Below are 19,015 nucleotides of genomic sequence, written 5' to 3'. Positions count from 1 at the left end.
AATGTCTTTTAAGCCCTAAAAAAAAGGGAGTGGTTTGAAGTAGAGTTAATTAGCAACACATTTAGGATTTATTATTGCTTATAAACCAAGATCCATTTGGAGATCTAAATAGTGTAACTCCCACTCTTCCCCTACTACTCCCTAGGGAAACAGTAAAATTAACAATTTCATTTATTACACCTCACACGTACAGCTTACTTACTCAGTACAGAAGCGCTGAAGCAGTTCTATAATCTTCCAATAATTAAATTGTAAAGTTTTTTTAATAGTCTTGTGACTACATTGGTAGGTTTTGAGTTTGTCCTTTCTCTTGGTAGTAATTCTACCTTTAGATACTCTGTTAAAATTGCAGTTTTTATTAATTGGCTTAAGATGAATTTTTAAAGCAATGTCGTTAAAATATGATACATATGGCTTGGGAAGTTTTAATATATGTTCTCTCATTTCTAAAAAAAATAGAAAAATAGATAATCTAGTTGATGGTGAGTGCTGATTATAAATGCATGTGTACTGATACATTTATTTGTTTTAATAATTCTATAAGCTTTGGAAAGCACTGATGAGCTCACATGAATCTGCTCTACCCTAACAAAGGCACTAGCAAGTTGTGGTGATCGGTTGGCAGACAGTGGATGTATATTTGTTCATTGAGAGTGTGATTTTCCTTTTATGCCTCTTTGAAAGGATGTGACTCTAATTTTCTTTTATGTTGCTAACTTTGAATTTCCATACTTCTTATATGCATAGCATAAGTCAACATTTGAAGTTAATTCCTGACAGCTATGTAAATAAGTTAGCAATTTAGCGGAACACCGCATGAAAATTTTGTGACATGATCTGCTTATGTACATACAAGAAAAAAAATCAAGCAACAAAACTGAGTGTTCCTGCCACATACAACTCCTTTGTTTGGAAGCACTATTTTTTACATTGTTCATAAATTGCTACTAAAAGTCTCGTTACTTAGGCAAATCATGGAATTCTCAGAAAGTCTTAAGCTGTATTTCAATAGTAGGACCTACTGATATACTCAATATTAGACATATTTGGTTACAAGGACTTCACCTGGAGTTATGGAAGTGTAAGAATGGAGTAAGTTAATATCCATTCCACAACCTCTGAATGGCAGTAGACTTACCGTGGACATTTAGACAAGTTGGTTACTCTTTCAGGAAACTAAAAACTAGGTGTTGGTAATTGAATCCCTTATGACCTAACAAACTAATAGTTTTAGTTAACAGCATTTCTACTTTATGGAAAATGCTTGTTTAAATATTTTTGATTCAGAATTCATAGTTTTACTGGAGAGTGGCATCAAATATCCATGAAGTTATAGAATGATTCCACATGCAAACATTGTTCAATTATGGTTCATAAAAGAAGTGTGTGATTAGCGAGTGTTTTCTGGTAATCCTCATGGAAACCTGTGGGGAAAGTACTATTACTATGTCTGAGTTTTCATCATAAAAGTTGCCCCTCTGTAACTTCTCTCATATATAATCATCTGCTTCTGTACCTGACCATCATGGACGATGGTCACCAACACATCTGCCTTCCCTCACTTGAGTAGGAGCAGGAGGCACTACAACACTGTGTTAATGCCTTTGGGTCCCACAGCAGAATGTACAACTCAAATCTAAGCATCATTATGTACCGTATAAAAGGAGAAAAAGGAGGCACCTGGGTGGCTCAGTCGGTTAAGCATCCACTTCTTGGTTTCAGCTCAGGTCACGATCTCACAGTTCATGAGTTCAAACCCGCATCACGCTCTGTGCTGACAGAGCCTGGGATTCTCTCCCTCACTGCTCCTCCCCTTGTAGCTCTCTCTCTCTCAAAATAAATGAATAAACTTCAAAAATGTAATAAAAAAAACACAAGAAGAAAGACAATGAGAATCTCCCTCATCCTCCAGGAAACCTGTAGAGAAGAAGAAGTCAAGCCACCACAAAGAGATAAATCTCTAGATTATTAAACAAAAGCAGTTGGTTTCTACATCTTTCTCATACTCTTTATTTAATTCTTTAACTCACAGATGTTCACATCCTTAACAAAAGAAGTAATTAGCTTTAGGAATATATCCCTATTTAGATTTTATCAATGTGAGAATTTATAGTTTATACCATGGCCTTAATTGGTCCCAAACAAGGTTAATTATTTTGGAACATTCCTAAATGCATGCACCAGTGATTCCACATTCAACTATTTTTCTGCTTAATATCTCTCTGAAATTTGAGGGGGAAAAAATATTAGCTTTAGCCTCATTTTCTACTTATCTTAAAAACCTGTCAGTACAAAGCCAGAATGCAGTAAGCTGTATTTCCAGAGGGTCATATTACAAAATTGGAGCATTCTGGCTATAAAACTTAAAACTATTCTTCAAAGTGGCTATATTGCCAAAGATCCAGTTCTACCAGAAGGAGCATACGTAAGATTTCCAATTACAATAGTGTTTTTAGGATAGAAATAATGTAACTGTAATACATAGTTTAGTAAATCCCGTTTTATAATTATGGATATTCATATTCACAGAACCATATATACTTATTTTATTTCAGCAGATGTCTTTAGTAACAGTTGTGTTTATAAAAAAAATATAGTAGCAATTTACAGCATGTAACATTAGAAAAAAATTCATCCTTAATTTCAGTGTATTTAAAACAATTCCACACATAGAGTTCTGTTTCCACTTTTTCCTACTTTCACATAAGTCAATGTCTTGTTAAACTCAGATCAAAACAAACAGTCCCATCACAAAATATATATTTTTTAGAATGAGACCAGATACAAATGACAGAAAGAAGGAAAGATTGAAACAGAGAATAGTCCTTCAACTATAACGACCCCGTCCTCTGTCAGCATTCCCTCAAAGTGCAAGCTTTAGCTTAATTCTACTAACTCGTCCTTTTTCGTAATTTCTGGCCTATTTTAATGTCACATGGACTTTGTTGGAGATGAGCAGTGGGCTGAGTGGATAAGGGCCGGACAGACATTGAAGCAAGCACGGGCTGTCAGGCACCCCAGCTTGGAGTCTTCCCAGGGGACCACAGGGAAGCGACCTCAGGAAGGAGCAGACGGGGCTGGCAGCCCCAGTCGACACTTCTGTAGGTGCTAAAACTTACGGCAAGACCCACAAGACTATTCCTGCCCTAAAAGAAAGCGTGGCTTTGTGTATCTCTTTATGACTGTTATTTTTTACAGGGTTTAATGAGGCTAACTTTCAACAGTTATGAAAACAACAGAAGTCTAAAGATGCCAATTACAATGTGGAATAGAGTAGCATCTTAGAGTCAGAAGACACAAATCACGGAACTTCTCTGCGTTTAAATTTCTTTTAGATTCTCCTAAGTCATCTGTGTAAAAGATAATAGCACCTTTTTCGGTAGGGTTGACGTGACAATTCAAGATAATGTGTCCGTAGGCGCTTCACATACAGCCATGATATGAATGAGATAGCCATGATTATCATACAACATTATATAGAGGTACAGTATTACACATATTATTATATGATATTCTATATAAACATTGCAGCACTATAAAATTACTGTATCGCACCGTGAATAGACGGTTGAATGTTTTGTGACCGTGGTTGTGGAACTCCTCCCCTTGGCCCTTCCATGAGCCTGGCTGTGAACACACACAGACTCGTGGTTCCCCAGCTGGGGCAATCCCTTTGCCTCAAAGGATTCGGCTTTCCCCTGCCAAATGCCAGGTGGGTGACCAAGTGAGTTAAGGACCCTGGGATTCATTCAAGAATAACTGGTTTTCAAATCCATCTCTTCCTGACATAATCTTTAAGCTCGAATATGTGACGGATGTTTTGGAGAAAATCACATTTGGAAAAGACAAGCTTGAGTGCCACAAACAAGGGGCCCCTGCATCAGTATCCTCTTTGGAGGATCTGAAGTGGGGTCTAAGTTTGAGCTTGTTTTCCTTAATTCGAAACAATGGATTTTGGATATCTAAACCATGTTGTTTTTCCAGCCACTGCTTTGGGTGAAAGAGAAGGAAGAATTTCTATAATAGCCATTTCTTCCTCCCTGTGTTCTTTCGCAAATGTTATTAAAGGTTACAGAAAATTAAGACAATAGGAATGTTCGATTTATAGCTTCCAGAGATGAAACTGCAAAATTAATGGTGCAGTGTATTGCATTTGAGAAGCATGAAACAATAAATGGCATTAAAACATTTATAGCTAAAATATGGGGCTCTGCCAGCAGATTACAGCTATCCAATCACTCTGCTTTCTGGAGGCAATCCTAATTTCGGTTCCTTTGTTTCCAGCGGCACCAGTAGTCCTGAAACAGTTCAGAGACTCCAGGCATCAGCAATTCAAATAGCACCATGAGTATATGTCATGGAACATGTGAAAGTAGATAGAGTAATGAAATGACGTGTTTATGTGGATGTGGAAATCAAACATGGCCCCTCGCATGTAGGTTTTTCCTAGGATAGTTATAGACTGTATGCCACTACAGACTAATTAAAGTCTATGAAAAGAGGGATTTAAAAATTGCAGTTCAAATTCAGACACATTAAAACCTATAGGTGATGAGAATGCAGTAAATTTGCAACATTTCAGAGTATTTGTACCAGCTCTTTGACCCTGAAGGTTTAAGTCGTTTGAAAAAGCCAGAAACAGTTGATTTCTGCTGGTAGTCACTTAGAACAACTTCTGATGGAAACCTAGGTGTTCTCAATTAACCTGATTCAAATTCTCCCAGAGTTTCTGTGAGCCCAGTGGAACCTATTCTCCATGGTTCTTTAACATGTTGAGGGGTGCCTGGATGGTTCAGTTAGTTAAGCGTCCGACTGCAGCTCAGGTCATGATCTCAGTTTGTGAGTTCGAGCCCCGTGTGGGGCTCTGTGCTGACAGCTCGGAGCCTGGAGCCTGCTTCGGATTCTGCGTCTCCCTCTCTCTCTGCCCCTTCCCCATTTGTGCTGTCTCTCTCCCTTTCCCTCAAACAGAAACAAACATTAAAAAGATTTTTTTAATGTTGATGAACTTTTGGGGGCTGATTGTGTACCAAAAAAGTCTTTGTTTTTTGTTTCATAATTGACTTACATAAAGGTTATTTCACAGAGCTTTAAATTTAATTTTGGAATCGAGGTTTATTCCCTGTGGGATTCTGTCCAATTTTGAGTGTGATTTATATTTTAGAAATTTACTTCAAAGTTTCTTTGAAATCATTAGGTTTATTAGATTTGAAGCCAATTGAATGTCCTAAACTTATTAAGGAACAGATTACAACTACTGTCCCGCCCCCCATTCCTGCAAGTTAGATTTAGAACAATCGTGTGCATATCTAATCTCTTCTGGGTTCTTCCTCTGCTCAGATTTTACTAGTTGCTCTAATGAGAATCCTAGGATCATAACAAAGCTGGAAGATGCATATAGGGGCCCTTTGGTCTGCACCTGTCTCCAATTTACTCAACTACCCTATTCCGCCATAAGTTCTACAAGGTCAAAATGTTCACATTGAGTTTCCTTTCTCCTGTGCAGACTGGGTATAGCACACTTAGAAGAATTAGGTGCTTAATAGGTATTTGTGTTGAATTGATATGCTAACCCAATCTGCATGACCAATACTCGCTTATTCAGTTCTGTCCTAAGTTAGTAGCTTCACTATTTCACGAAGTAACCCATTCTACTTCTGAAAGGAAAGGCACGTCCTACACTGAATTGAAGTCTATGTCTAATGTTCTATCCAACTTACCTGTCTAATCTAAAGCACACTGAATGTCTAATCCCTTTCCCAAATAGCAGGCCTTCAAAAAATATATATAAAACTTTCCTTACCCCTCAACTTTCATTTCTTCGAATTCAAGGTCCCTTTTTCTTCCAAGCATTCATTTTTATAAGCACAGCTTTCCAAATCTCCGGGGGTGGGGAGGGAGGACCCACATATCTGCAAACACCGATGGCTCTGTGGTTGTCTGAGAGCAGCCCTAGGGGACAAAGCATCCTAAGAAAAGTCAAGACTTCTCTGCCCTCACAGATGCACCTTGCATGTGCTCAGCCTGTCAGATGGCCTTACCATTTTGAAATCTACAAATGCTTGCTGAATAAATTTTCTCTTCACTCATACTGCTTCGTTCAAGGTTTCTTGGTTTTTTTTTTTTTTTTTTAACCCAATTCACTTGTAAGAAGCCCATTTTAGGGGCAGGCACATACTAGAAATTGCCCCTGTATCTGTCCTTCTTATGGACCTCCCTGGTCGCATCTGCCAAGAGGCAAAAGTTATTCTCAGAGTTGTCTATCCGTATCTAGAAATACACGACCTGGCAGCCTGATGACCAAGAAAATCAGAATCCAGTTGTGAAGGCTGTGTATTAGTTTCTCAGGGCTGCCCAAACTGGGAGACTTAAAAAACAAATGAGTTGTCTCACAGTTCTGGAGGCCAGAACTCAAGGCCAGTAGGGCCATGCTCTCCAAGTATCTAGGGAAGAATCCATTCCATGCCTCTCTTCTCGCCCCTACCTTGACTCATGGATGCACCACTCCAGTCGCTTCCTCCACCTGCACGTGACCTTTTCCCCTGGGTGTCTGTCTCTGTGTCTCTTCCCTTCTGAAAAGCACAGAAGTCCTTGTAAAGGTTGGGTTAAGGGCTCACCCTAGTCCAGTGTGACCTCATCTCAACTAATTACATCTCAAAGACCCTATTTCCAAATAAGGCCACATTCGGAGGTTCCAGAAAGGATGTGAATTTGGGAGGACACTATTCGGCCCAGGACAGACTGTATACCTCTCTCCCAGGGTGCGTGGAGATACAAATCCCGTCCTTCTAAGCAAAGTTAGAGGTTTTGCAAGCCTTCCACTCCCTCGCAGTTGTCATAACTGACTGTGGACTCCCACTTTCCACGAGTGCTACTCCTTTTCCTTTCAGCAAAAAGGGTTTGTTTAGTTAGGAAAGGATCTAAGAAAGTGTGAGCACAGGAGGTGGCAAGGAACTGATCTCGTCTTCCTTCGGTAATGCTGCAAGCTAAGCCAAGAGGGGAAGCAAATGCTTCCCAACTCGGGGTGCTACCATGGGAACCCCGGAATCACGCAAGGGGGCTGCTGCCACCAGCCGTCCGGAGGACCCAGGGACCCACCCAGGGCGGTGCACTGCACCACTCACACACGTTCTCATCCCTGCCCAGCCTGTGGGGCAAGGGGTCGGGCCACTTTGTGACTGTGCACAAGGACAGGTAGAACAGTACATGGAAACACAAGAAATAGGATAGTGTTCAAGAGCAAAGCCTCTGGCATCCGGTTTCCTGGGTTTGAACCCTGGCTTGAGGTTAACCAGCTGTGTGACCTTTGCTGGGCTATACAACCACTCTGTGCCTCAGTCTCCTTAACTTGCATGGAAGACTGGAAAGAGCTCGTTGACCTGCAGGGAGCGGCGAGGGGGTCACTCTGTGGGGGTGGCAGTGGCATGACGTGAGGGGAAGGGAGGAGGGAATGTGAGTGAAGTCACGTGAGCTCTGCAAACCAGCAGGCAGCAGGGAGACACGGCGTCTACTGCCTGCCTCAGGTTGTGGAGAAAACTGTATCGATGTGGTTGTGGGCGGTCCTTCGGAGAAAATTAAGTGAAATCTATTAGAATTAATATGATGATTTGGCAAGGTGATTAGGAGCAACATAAATTTCCAAGAATCAATATCTTTTTTTATAGACCAGCAGTCAGAAACACAATACGAAATTTGTTTTCTGGATGTTAATCGTCCCTACTCGCAGAAGTATTCCATCGGAGAGAAACTTTCACTGTTCAACTCCTCCTCCTCCCGGTGGATAGTTTTAGTTCCTTCTCTGGATTCCTCATGTCATTTCAGAAGAGGGTTGGAGTATTTCTCTAATCCAAAGGCCTAATCTGGAGGTTGACTGAAAATTGCCTGCCCTAATGGTCTGTTGAAATCCCAACCGTTTTCCAAGACAGATACTACTTTCAGTTTGTAAATGGCTTTTATAATTGCAGCTTCTCTGTGTGAATCCTTCCGAATCTTAGCGTCTGCCTTGCATCCTGCACATTCCGGGCTCACTTGCATTAGCTACAGCGCCTCCCCTCCAACCCCCTGGGTAACTTTACCTAAAGGGGTCAGACTGTCAGCAGAACACCAAATTGCAGACAAACCCATGCCCCGGGAGCATCACCCTAGTCCCAGATTATGTCAAGTTCGGTGTTACCCAGAAGGGCTTGCATAGGTAAGCCCCATTAATCATTTCTAACCTGCTGTAACACGGCTGCTGTTTGTGCAGAAAGAAAGGGGCCGTCTGGGCCCCACTGCCTTCTTGCTGGAGTGGGCCGTGTGTCCTACACCCATGGACTTGACCTTGAGTGAGCATCCTAATCCCAGTCCAGGGACTCTCAGGAGCTAGCACACATTTTTTCCTCCAGAAGTGAACTCAGACACCACGTCCTCTCCGGAAGCTTCCCTGACCTGGCTGTGACCAGCAGAACAAATTGCTCGCCCCCCCTAGGGTTTGCTAACATCTCTCCTGCTGTATAGATTCTGTCCTCTGTCTCTCTCCTCATCTAGCTGCCGGGGCCCAGAGGCAGGGAGAGGGTGGGGACAACTGGCTGTTTGCTCAACCTGCCAAACCACGTTCGGAATTTGTGTGCCGTCAGCCCTCACACCCACTCTGAGGTAGTCCGGAAAAGATCAACACACAGAAGGATGTGCTTCCAGCTGGTTCGCAGTCCTTGGCCGGTACATCCCCACTGCTAGCCTGACGCTGGCACATTGCTGAATAGGAGATTTCCACCAATTCAGCAAAGGCCTTTAAGACATGCCGAGAGAAATCTGTATAATATGCTTTAATGTATTTAAAAGCTCAAGATGGGCCCCAAATGAGCAAGCATGCAAATATTCGCCCAAGAGAAAACAGTGTTCTTTTCTATTTTTGCAACAGAAAGTTTAACTTAATCTGGGCAAGAAAGTGCGTAGTGATTTCTGAAGCTTTAATTTAAGGAGACTCCTATATTCGGCCAGATCATAATTTGTGCTTTTTAAATCACCTAAAATATCATCTATGGATTTGTAGATAATTAAGTCCTCATTCTCATTTTCCTTTATATGCAAATCTTCCACCAGTACCAACAAATGACTTTTTAGCGGCCTCTATGCGGACATTGCAGAGAAAATAAGAATGTCACCAGTGTAATTGTTACGTTGAATAGTCACTATTCATGACATAATTAAAAGGCAAGTTTAAAAGGAATTGGAGACAAAAACTAAGCCTTATTCAGTGGGGGAGCCTTTCCCTGTCTGCATAAAACTTAACAGGGGCCTTAATTGTTCTACTCACTCATAAGATCAAAGGCACTTTGAGTCACACAATTTCAATGTTTAGAATCATTTCTTTAACAGATTGATCAAAACTCTGAACTTAATTTGCCCTCAGATATTCTCCACTCCCCCCCGCGGCAATCTGCTCTGTGCTGGAAGCTTGCAGTGGAAACCAGGAGTGGGGTGATTTCCCTTCCATTTCTCTGCGGGTGCGTCATCATCCTCCACCATCTTGTCTCCAGAGGTCCTGTCCCATAGCTTGCCAGGCTGGGGCAGCCGACGATGGTGAGGAGAGGGGCAGCTCTTCAACCTGACGCTCCCCTGAGGTGGCATCACACCCACTCCCTGGGCCAGGTGCCGGTTAAGGCAGATTCTGTCCTGGGGAACATGGCTGGCAGGTCCTCAGTGATCCTTGCCCTGGGGCAGTCGCTCTCCATCCAGAATGTTCTCCGCCCTCAGCCTTCCTCTTCCCTCAACTAGGCCAAGTTTCCCCGCACTCCCCTCAGCTTCTTGTGCCCAGGATCCCAGTGCTTCAGGGAAGCACTGTTACACAGGCTGGAAATGACCCCACATTGGCACCCCCTCCTATGCGAAAAATATACTTGCCCATCTTGGGCGCCAAAAACTCTAGGGGTGCAAGCCCAGGCCCTCAGTTCTCCTGTCCAGGCTCTACTGGATCCTCAACCATGACGGAGCCCCAGGATTTCATTTTGCCCCACTGCTGGGAACACGTTCAGGGCTCTCCAGATGGTTCTACCAGCAGAGCACAGAGAGAGCGCCCTTCAAAGAATTCTCATTGTCTTCTCCCCCCATATGGGCTCGGTTTAGAAGCCCTCCTCTGTCCAGCTGGGGACCTGGTCCCCTAATACTCCTGCAGACCTGCTGCTGATGAAGTGCCCAGGTCACTGGAAGTGGGGAGCCCTATTTCAACTCCCTGACACACCGGTGCTGGTTTCCTTGAGCCAAACACAAAACTGTAGGAGGAATTTTCCACTTAGTGTGAAATCAGCTTTCCGTTTTTATTGTCTTCCTCAAAAATCTATATTTTTCACACTGACAGCATGGAATGTATATAGCTCAGCATAAGCTGACCCATCGATGAAGAAGGATTGAAAAATATAATGGACATATTTCCTTAGAAAAATTGCAAATAGTATTGACATTCCTTTGCCTGCCTGCTTTCTGTATTGTATTCTCTGGTACATCTTGAATTAATGTTCCGAATAATAAAGAAAAAAGTAATGGTGGCAATGCTGTTATGACTAAACTCTCTTCGGTTCCTTCCAAGATCAATTTGCTTTTCTCCCCCTTGAAATACAGTACTTTAACATGAGCTTTCTGTGAGCCCATTTACATCCATTTTGAGATGGCGGTGAACCAAACATGACTCTCCATTCAGCGACGCTTAGATTTTACATGCCTCTTACACCTTCGCCACTGCTTCCCCCAAGTAAACCTGCATTTATCTTAAACTTTATTTAAGCCTTTAAGTGATCTTTATCAGCCTCTAAAAAGCTAATTATTAATACAATACTAACATTTTCAAGCAAGAATGTAATTGGGTCATAATAACAGGATTAGCACCCAGTAATCTCCCGCTATTTTCAGCTTTGTTTCTACCTGTAGGCAAGTTGGATATTTATTTATGCACAGAAAGGGTTTTGAGAAGTTTGTAGTTCTTCTAGCAGAAATCAATGAATATTATACATGCTTGCATGTGAGTGTGTTTATATATTATAAATGTGGTAAACAACCACTTAATCAGATGAATGCGAATGTGGGTCTGTCTAGAAACAGTGGAATATATGTTATCCTTTCAAAGTTTCCTCAAATCTGTAAATACAGAATGATGATACTCAAAGAGAAGCAGTACAAGATTTATACTTTTGTGATGAACAACTAAAATTTCAGAAGCAACTTCCATGAAGATGTTAGGCAACAGTGGAATGAGGAAAAGGAGCGTGGTCCCAGGTCCGTCAAAACCTGCTGGCATGCACCTTTATTTATACACCTGCCAACCTTTCTGTTATTGCTGAGGAATGCTGGGCCTTCTTGCTCTCACCTTCAGGCTGGTCTCACTACCTCTAGAACAACAAATGCACCAGGCTAACTTCAAAAGCTTAGAGCACAATGTGGTTTTTACTGGCTATTTAAGAGATGTCGAAGAGAGGACCACGTCATACAGATTCATTGATTCGTTGAAAAAGAAATTCTTGAGTGCTTACTATATGCCAACATAGCAAAGTCTCCTAAAAATCCTTAAGAGATTAAAAGGGTGCTGCATGCAGCCATTTTCCATTTGTCAAATCCTCCGCAGACTTCCTCACAGCCTTACCCCACGTGAGTGAATCAACGGGCACCTCCACAGCAGACCTGGAGAGTAAAGGTGGTTTCCGGTACCCTGAAGCAAAAAGCCAGCTGTCAGTCCTCATGGCCATTCACCCTCACCTTCTGCACTCTTCAATACCTTGACCCTGAGGTCAGGGCATGGATTTGGAAGAATAAGACCAGATGTGGTGGTAGACCATTGAGATGGTTCAGACAGCAAGACGAGGGTGCTCAGGTGTAGTGCCTTGTCTTAGTAAATGATACAGTGAAGAAATAGAACAAAGTTTCATATCACCTATCATCATTTACTTCTTTGAGAAGAATAGGAATGTCCCCTTCCTTAGTCCTCACTGCACACTATCCATTCCTGGGAAAATCCTGAGAAGACTCTCTCTATGCAGGCAACCTCCAAATATTATTTTTGGGGAGGGGGTTTGGGTTTTGTTTTGTGTTTTGATCTGGTTTTTGTTTTGTTTTTAGTTTTATTGATATATAATTGACACATATGTATAAGTTTCAGGTGTACAACACAACGATTTAATGTATTTTGCTAAATAATTACTACAATAAATTCAGTTAACATCTATCACCCCATATAATTACCTTCTTTTCCCCTTGTGATGAAAACTTTTAAGACCTACTCTTAGCAACTTTCAAATACACAACACGATGTTGTTAACTATAGTCACCAAATATTGTTATCAGCTGTCTCTTAGAATTTTATGAGCAATTTTTGCTGAATCTTTGCTAGGAACACCTTTGTATGTAATGTGTGCTAAATCCTTGCTGAAGACTGCATTATGGTATGTGTATTGTATTTACAAACCCAGCCAAAGAGTATTTGAGATTATTAGTCCTGAAGCTACCAACCGAGTGGATTTGAGAGCCCACTCAAATACATATGATACGGGCCATGAAGGGCAGAACACCATCTGGTGTCTTCTCCATCACCAGGGCAGCCTAATAGACCCAGTCTTTCTCTAATCTAGTAGACCTACTGGGACCAAAATGCCAGAAGCTGGGGTCTTTTTTCTTATCTCAGTATCGTTACTAGAATGGAAATTCTATGAAGGCAGGGACTTTTGCTTCTTTGTCACTGCTTTATCACTAGCTTAAGAACAGTTCCTGGCAGTTCCAGGGTTCAGTAAATATTTGCTGAAGAGAGGGGTATGATGGATGATATATTTGTTTTCTGTTCCTACCGTAGCATACTACTACTTACCTAACAGCTTAAACAGCACCCACCCATTATATTACTGGTCTGTAGATCAGAAGTCCAGTGGGTTTGGTGGGGGAATATGATCGGATTCCAACAAGACTGAAATCAAGATGTCAGCCACGCTGAATTCTTACAGACGTGCTCGAGAAAGATCCATTTCGAAGCTCATCCCGGTTGTTGGCAGAAATCAGTTCCAGGTCGTTGTAGGAGTGGGGTCCTTGTTTCCTGGCTGTTTGTCAACAGAGGGTAGCTCTCAACTTGTAGAGGCTGCCCACCTTCCCTAGTTCATGGCCCCTTCATCTTCAAAGTCAGCAATGGCCGATCATGTCTTTCTCTTGCTTCCAGTATCTCTGACTCCCCTTCTGCCACATCTCATCTGCCTTCCTTTTCTGCTTTAAGGGCCCGTGTGGTTACATGGGGCCTGTGGTCAGTTGACTAGTAACCTTAATTCTGTCTACAAAGTCCCTTCATGACAGTACCTAGACTAGTGTTTGACTGAAGAATAAGAGAACAGGAATCTTAATCATGTCTTTGGAAGAAGTCCTCCAGAAGTTGATACTAAGGCCATGACTGGGATCTTGAAATATATGTTCAAGAGGTTACAAAATTAGTCTTAAACATTTTGTGATGGTAACTCAGCTCAACACTCCCATGTTAAATTCACAGAAGACTGAGGATGTGTAAAACATTCAATGAGTGTAACAGGACACGGAGTTTAAAGACTTTAATTGTCACTTCAGAGTTGAGCCACACTATCTACTGATTCAGTGATTTATATATAAGCAGAGAACAAAATCAAGAAGTTCATTTCCATACATCTTTTAGAAGATTAGCCAGTAAGAAAAAAATAGCATCCCCAGCAGAATTCGATCAGCCTACTGGCCAGTAGTGTTCTCTACTCTACCACATGGCTCCTTGTCACAGACAGTAGATTTCATTTCCTGAGTGATTTCATCAGCATTACCCCAAATTCCCACAAGCCAGCAGCACAAAGGACAGGGAAGCATTATTTTTGGAATTTTTATCCTTGCTTTACAAATAAAGAAGCTAAGAATTGGATCAAATGACTTGCCTAAGGTCACATAATAGAAATGAGCCACAGCCATGACTTAAAAAACAGACTCTACATTCAAACCTGAGCGACAAATACTCTGCAGATGTAAATTGCTTTGCCAGAAATGGTGGTTCTGAGGCAGTTCTGATCCACAGATTGCTTTTATTTAATGTAGTGAGGTGAATGGAAGTTTCATTGATCCACTTTAACAATGATTATGTGCTGTCAAATCGATGCATCTGTTACTGATCTCCACAAACTCACGTGCCTTATAAAGCAAAAATACTTTCCTATCATCAATTTCTATTCTGGAGTCGTGATCAATAGCTTGAGAAAAATTCCTAACACAGAAAACTGGCAGCAAGTTCACCTGATTAAAAACATGAAACATAGAGTATTAGCTACCCCTCTAATCTAGTTCCACTCTTTTTGCCAGAAGGCATTCAAATATATCTTTTTAAAATTTCTTTTAAGTAACCTCTGTACCCAGGTTGGGACTCAAGCTTACAACCCCCAGATCAAGAGTCCCATGCTCTACTGACTAAGCCAGCCAGGTGCCCCTTAAATCTACTTTTTTCTTAATCCAGTGGCATTCCTCCTCACAACCATTGATAAAAGCAGTGTGCATAGTATACACTCCTTGTGGACCAAGTCTTCATGGGAAAAAAAAAAGTATTCCCTAGAGTACATTTCAAAAAACATGTTTGAAAACCTCTTACCAAATATCATCAAATCTAAGATGTAATCGAGTGTTAACGATAATCTATATTTGATGCAGTCCTGAGAAAGAAAAAGTATTGCCAATTAAACTGTGACCCACTATTAGCATCCTGATCAAGAAACGTAAAAACTGTGACTTAATGAAATAATTTTAGTCTAATCCAACTTGCAGAGTGATGTATCAACTGTCTCAAACGTGGAAGTGAAATTATCACGAATGGAGCGAACATTATACACTATTCACTCTGCGATATTCCTGTGTATCCCCTAACCTAATCCTTACAACTGACATATAAAGCCAGTATTAAGACCAGTTTACAGATGAGAGAATTCAACATAGAAAATTTTAGTGTTTTGCTCAAGGTCACTCAGGAGCAAAAGTGATTCACATTTAAATCGGTTTGATTCAAAATGTATTTTTTTTTTCAATTTTTTTATTAAATTTCAGTTAGTTAACATACAGTGAAATATTAGTTTCAGATGTAGAATTTAGTGATTTATCACTTACAACACCAAATGCTCATTACAAGTTGCCCTCCTTAATATCCATCACCCAATTTAGCCCATCTTCCTGCCCACCTCCTCTCCATCAACCATTCTCTATAGTTAAGAGTCTCTTACGGTTTGCCTTCCTCTCATTTTCCCCTTCTTCCCCTATGTTCATCTGTTTTGTTTCTTAAATTCCACATAGGAGTGAAATCATATGGTATTTGTCTTTCTCTATTTGAGCTTATTTCAATTAACATAATATTCTCTAGCTCCACCCATATCATTGGAATTGGCAAGATTTCATTCTTTTTGTGTCTGAGTAATATTCCATTGCATATGTGTGTATATGTATGTGTGTGTACGTACACACATGTACACATGTGTGTACGTACACACACATACATATACACATACACACACCCCACATCTTCTGTATCCATTCATCAGTCAGTGAACATTTGGGCTCTTTCCATAATTTGGCTATTGTTGATAGTGCTGCTATAAACATCTGGGTACATGTATTTCCTGAGTCAGTATTTTTGTATCCTTTACGTAAATACCTAGTAGTAGTGCAATTGCTGGATCATAGTGTAGTTCTATGTTTAACTTTCTGAGGAACCTCAATACTATTTTCCAGAGTGGCTTCACCAGTTTGCATTCCCACCAGCTGTGTAAGAGGGTTTCCTTTCTCCGCATCCTTGTCAACATCTGTTGTTCTCTGTGTTGTCAATTTTAGGCATTCTGACAGGTGTGAGGATCATATCTCGTTGTAGTTTTGATTTGTATTTCCCTGATGATGAGTGACATTGAGCATCTTCTCATGTGTCTGTTAGCCATCTGGATGTCTTCTTTGGAAAATGTCTTTTCATGTCTTCTGCCCATTTTTTAACTGGATTATTCGGTTTTTGGGTGTTGAGTTTTGTAAGTTCTTTACCTGTTTTAGATACTAACCCTTTATCAGATATGTCATTTGCAAATATCTTCTCCCATTACAAAGGCTGCCTTTTAGTTTTGTTGATTGTTTCCTTCACTGTGCAGAAGCTTTTTATCTTGATGAGCTCCCGATGGTTTATTTTTGCTTTTGTTTGTCAGGAGACAGACAATATCTAGTAAGAAGTTGCTGCAGCTGATGTCAAAGAGGTTACTGCCTGTGTTCTCCTCTAGTATTTTGATGGTTTCCTGTCTCACATTTAGGTCTTTCATCTATTTTGAATTTATTTTTGTGTATGGTGTAAGAAAGTGGTCCGATTTCATTCTTCTGCATGTCGCTGTCCAGTTCTCCCAGCACCAAGTGCTAGAGACCGTCTTCTTTCCCACTGAATATTCTTTCCTGCTTTGTGTAAGATTAGTTGGCCATATAGTTGTGGGTTCCTTTCTGGGTTTTCTATTCTGGTCCCTCGATCTATGTATCTGTTTTCGTACCAGGACCATACTGTCTTGATTACTACAGCCTTATAATATAACCAGAAGTCTGGAATTGTGATGCCTCCAGATTTGCTGTTCTTTTTCAAGATTGCTTTAGCTATTCAGGGTCTTTTGTGGTTCCGTACAAATTTTAGGATTGTTTGTCCTTGCTCTGTGAAAAAGGTGGGTGTTATTTTAGCAGGGATTGCATTAGCTATGTAGGTTGCTTTGGTAGTATAGCCATTTTAACAATATTTGTTCTTCAGATCCATGAGCATGGGATGTTTTTCCATTTCTTTCATAAGGATTTTATAATTCTCAGAGTACAGATCTTGTACCTCCTTTGTTAGGTTTATTCCTAGGAAACATTGTTTTTGGTGTAGTTGTAAATGAGATCAATTCCTTGATTTCTCTTTCTGCTGTTTCGTTATTGGTGTATAAAAGTACAACAGATTTCTGTACCTTGATTTTGTATTCTGTAACTGTATTGAACTCAAGCATCAGTTCTAGCAATTTTTTGGTGGAGTCTTTTGGGCTTTCCACATAGAGTATCATGTTGTCTTCAAATAGTGAAAGTTTGCCTTCTTCCTTGCCGATTTGGATGGCTTCTATTTCTTTTTGTTGTCTTATTGCTGAGGCTAGGACATCCAGTACTATGTTAAATAACAATGGTGAGAATTGACATCGCTGTCTTATTCCTGATTGTAGAGGAAAGGCTCTCAACTTTTCCCCATTGAAGATGATACTAGCTGTGGGTCTTTTCACATATGGCCTTTATGATGTTAAGGTATGTTCCCTCTATTCCTACTTTGTTGAGGGTTTTTATCAATAAAGGGTGCTGTGTTTTGTCAAATGCTTTTCTGCATCTATTGAGAGGATCATATGGTTCTTATCATTTCCTTTATTAATGTGGTATATCAGGTTGATTGATTTGTCAATATTGAACCATCTGCAGCCCAAGCATAAATCCCACTTGATCATGGTGAATAATTCTTTTAATGTACTGTTGGGCTCGATATGCTAGTATCTTGTTGAGAATTTTTGCAGGGATAATTCTCCTTTTTCGTGGGATCTTTATCTGGTTTGGGAATCAAGGTAATGCTGGCCTCATAGAATGAGTTTGCAAGTTTTCCTTCCATTTCTATTTTTTGGAACAGTATGAGAAGAATAGGTATTAACTCCTCTTTAAATGTTTGTTAGAATTCCCCTGGGAAGCAGTCTGGTCCTGGACTTTTGATTACTGATTCAATTTGTTTTCTTTTTTTTTTTTTTTTTTAAATATTTTTATTTATTTTTGAAGGAGAGAGAGACACAGAGACAGAGCATGAGCGGGGGAGGAACAAAGAGAGACAGAGACATTGAATCTGAAGCAAGCTCCAGGCTCTAAGTTGTCAGCACAGAGCCCAATGCGGGGCTCCAACCCACGAACTGTGAGATCATGACCTGAGCCGTAGTCGGATGCTTACCCGACTGAGCCACCCAGGTGCCCCATGGTTCAATTTGTTTTCTAAGAAGGCTAGAATCTCTTTTTTTCCTGCTTATAGCTTCTTAGCCAGCATAGCTACCCATTTCTTGGTCATGAACCAAGATGATAAAGGGAGAAGAGACCAGTCTAAAGACTCTAATACAGAATACTTGGAACATTATAACACTAACATCCATCAAAAATGCATACCCAAATTAGATAACTAGGATCTGCATGACTGTGGGCATTCTCGTGCAGTTTTAAAAAAAATAAATTTTTGAGATACATTACTCATGCAAACATAGATGTATCTCAATTTCTATAGTGTTCTTTACAAAACACTGGTAGTCAGTAAACTAACATTGTGAAACCATTTGTAGCTTTCAGTCTTAACTAAACTTAGTTATTATTTCAAAACACCTACATTTCAGACTAATAAATTTCAAATCATAACCCTAAATAAGTAGAACTTTAGTTCTTTGTAAGGAAAGTAGAACTAAATGATAGCATTACAGTGAAATTGGGAGAGTAGGATACAATAGGTATTATAAGAACAGTTCAGCTATAGTTATTATTATAGACAAAGCAAAGCAATGAGTGTTCACATAACAAAGTAAGTACTTAGTAGCTGCTAAACTATATATGCAATTGACACTTAATTTTTTTAACTCATTGTTCAATAAACTTTCCTTGTTTGATGAATTTGGATTGTTTTTATTGGCTAGCAGAATTACTTACTGAATCAAGTGTTTTTTTTAATGCTTATTTATTTATTTTGAGAGAGAGAGAGCACATGTGCAAGCATGGGGAGGGGCAGAGAGAGGGAGAGAGAGAATCCCAAGCGGGCTCCGCTCTGTCAGCGCGGAGACAGACCGATATAGGGCTTGATCCCAGAAACCATGGGATCATGACTTGAGCTGAAATCAAGAGTCAGACACTTAACCAACTGAGCCACCCAGGCACCCCCACTATCTTTTTATCCTAACTATTCACATAGTTCTTCCAACAATTGTTCCAGTCACTGTAGGTGTGTGGATTAAAAATTACCCTTGCCACTCACTCT

At 40.6% G+C, this 19,015-nt stretch overlaps 1 protein-coding gene across 1 annotated transcript in view; it reads left to right on the top strand.

The window, feature by feature from the left end:
- Window positions 1-19,015, top strand: part of PACRG (parkin coregulated) — a 515,648-nt gene that overhangs the window by 305,993 nt on the left and 190,640 nt on the right. The gene's annotated exons all lie outside the window — the stretch shown is intronic.

This window comes from Herpailurus yagouaroundi, unplaced genomic scaffold (genome assembly GCF_014898765.1).
Source record: "Herpailurus yagouaroundi ecotype Mexico unplaced genomic scaffold, PumYag 198, whole genome shotgun sequence".
Lineage (NCBI taxonomy): Eukaryota > Metazoa > Chordata > Mammalia > Carnivora > Felidae > Herpailurus > Herpailurus yagouaroundi.
This window is presented reverse-complemented; position numbering and strand designations above follow the sequence as displayed.